This window comes from Orycteropus afer, unplaced genomic scaffold (assembly GCF_000298275.1).
Source record: "Orycteropus afer afer isolate SDZICR_OR568_19922 unplaced genomic scaffold, OryAfe1.0 scaffold00262, whole genome shotgun sequence".
Taxonomy (NCBI): Eukaryota; Metazoa; Chordata; class Mammalia; order Tubulidentata; family Orycteropodidae; genus Orycteropus; species Orycteropus afer.
This window is the reverse complement of record NW_006921849.1, coordinates 2,987,723-2,990,518: the sequence shown is the minus strand read 5'-3', so window position 1 is coordinate 2,990,518 and position 2,796 is coordinate 2,987,723.

The following is a 2,796-nucleotide window of genomic DNA, read 5'->3' as shown; positions in this document are numbered from 1 at the left end:
CATCTGAACAAGGATTTGACGGTGTTGAGGAAGCAGCCATGCTGGTATCTGTGGACAGAGCGTTCCAGGAAGAAGGGGCAGCAGATGCAAGAGCAGCAAGGAGGCCAGCATGGCGGGAACAGTGTGAGGAGGAGGCAGAGCAGAAGATGAACTCAGAGGAGCAGCTGCAGGCCTGATCACAAGGGTTCTTCGGGCCATTGTACTGACCTGAACTAAATGAGATGCAGAGCCTTCTGTCTGCAGTATGCAGATGTCCTCAAACTCTGACTGAAACCATCAGTCATGTATAAATCATATCTAAGAAGACAAAGTGCCTATCCCGTTAGTGCTTCCTCTGGTGACGAACTGCCCTCCACCTTTGTGTCCGACATAAATGTTATATCCAAAATCTACTGCACTGAACTCTTCATCTAAAACCCCAAATTACATGTGTTCTAGCTGGTGTCTAACCTGTGCCTGTCTCGGAAGTTCAGCTGGGTCCAGGATGATGACGTGGGGCTTCCCAGAGTCCGTTTGTGGGAGGTATTCTGCAAAGTGGAGAAGGAGTAGAAGGCCATCGTCGATTTGTGTTATGGGTTCAGTTTAAAATAAAAGCCACTATAATGTCCACTTTGGGGTAGAAGAGTTTTATTTAGGCTAGCTGACTGCAGGGAGCTGAAGGGCGCTCCTATGCTGCAGCGGTGGGCCCGATTTTAGGCAGGCTTTATAAAGCTTAGACGCAAGCAGGCAAGCAAGTGATAACACAGAAGTAGAAGCTGCAGTTTCAAGGACTCAGAGTCCCTGCTCTAGCGCAGGCGTTCACCTAGGGCTGAGGGGAGTTAGTTCTGATAACCACCTCAGAGTCCGTGCTCTAGAGCAGGTGTGCATTGAGGGGTGATCTAGCTGCCTGCGAAAGAAGAAGGGGGCACCCCCTAACTCACCAGGAGTGGGGGAAGGATGAGATGGTTACTTCAGCCACATAAAATGGAGTTTTAGAAAGATATTGCCAGTCATAGCTGACATTACACAAATAGAGTTACAAAATGGAGTCACTTACTTCATTTGTAGTAGACCTTGGTCTTGTGTATGTGTGCATGTGTGTGAGGTGTGCGCTAGGGCTAAAAAGACCCCAGATTCAAACATGCTCTATAGAGACCCTCTGATCAAGCCTTAAACAGGACAAAGACAAAGCAAAGAAGATCGTCCAGAATGAGGGGAACCATCAGCATGTACACAGTACAGAAGGCAAGTGGAGTCCACTGTCACAGCCGTGATGTTCATTACACCAGACAGAGTGAAAAAGAAGTCAGCACCACAGCATGATTGGTGGCAGATCAATTCATCACTGTGGCAGGTGGGACTACAGAATCGGGGAAAGGACGACGATAGGGTGACGTATGTAATCGAAGAATAAAAAGAGTTCCAGGGTTGGTTCTGGGGCTGGACAGGTTTGGTATGTAGTGGTCAGGGTGTGACTCATGACCATGTGGCCCTGAGCCAAAGCCACAAGACATACCAGGATCTCATCCTTGAACTTAAATTAGATAACTGGTGGCTATTTGCAGTAAATCATTAAGGACACTCACAGGCATTTCCCTAGTTCTTTGTATGACCTTGATCTACTTGCAACCACACTCTTCTTGAGGGCAAACTGTCCCAACCTCAGTTTGTCCTAGAACTCATCTACCCACAGCCACATTGCTGGTGTAATGATCAGAAGGAACTCAACTGGCATCTGAACTTATATCAAGACTCACAGTGGAATTAATGCCTAAGGCACGTGACTGCTAACCAGAGGGCTGGTGGTTCAAACCCACCAGCCACTCCTCAGAAGGAAGATGGGGCAATCTACTTCCATAGTGATACTGCCTGGGAAACCCAAGGAGGGGTCGCTATGAGTCGGGTCCGACTTGACAGCACATAACAACAACAACTGTAGACCGTAGCCTTCCATAGACCAAGTGCTTGGAATTTAAGCTCTAATACAGGTGTGTGTGTGTGTGTGCATGTGTACATGTGAATGTGTGCAAATGTGAGTGCATGTGAATGTGTGCATGCATATGCATGCATGTGTGTGAGTGTGTATGTGTGTAAGAGTATGGGCATGTATGTTAATGTGTGTATACATGTGAATGTGTGCACATGCATGTGTAAGTGTATATGGGTGTGTATGGGTGTGTGTGTGAGTGCTTGCACACACATGTGAATGTGCCTGCAGAGACAAAACCTCCTGGCTGGGCCATGACATCTGCCTGCTGTCCTGGTGTCTTATCAATAGCATCCTTGCTGGTGAGGCGGACCCCCAGGGAGAGTGGAGTAGTTGAGAATACTGTGAGAGACAGAGGCATAAATGGTGTTGTGGTGGTACCCAGGTACGTGGTGTGACCCAGCCATGGCACAATGGAAGATTCCAGCAATGGGTCACTGGAGGTAATGATGGGACAAATTGAAACTGCCTCATAGGCAGTAACAGTCTATCCTGGCCACAATTCCGCAGCACCCAGGTGGCACACTGAAACTTGGATAACTTGAGGAAGGTTTAATAAAGAAGCATTTGCAAAGGTACTGACTGCGCAGATACTGCCAGGGACCAGCAACAGCAGGCCAATAGCACTCTGGCCTGGAGGGATGCGGGGAGGGAGGGCCTAGGGATCTGGAAGGAGAGAGTCCTGGGAGAGGGTCACTGGCCAAGGGCAGGGACCTTCCTGGATCCAGCTAGCCTAGCAGGCAGGCAGCAGGAAATAGCCAGACCTCACCATCCTTCCTCTCCCTCCCTCCCTCCACTAGCGATGACCAACTGGAAGCCACAGGACAAGG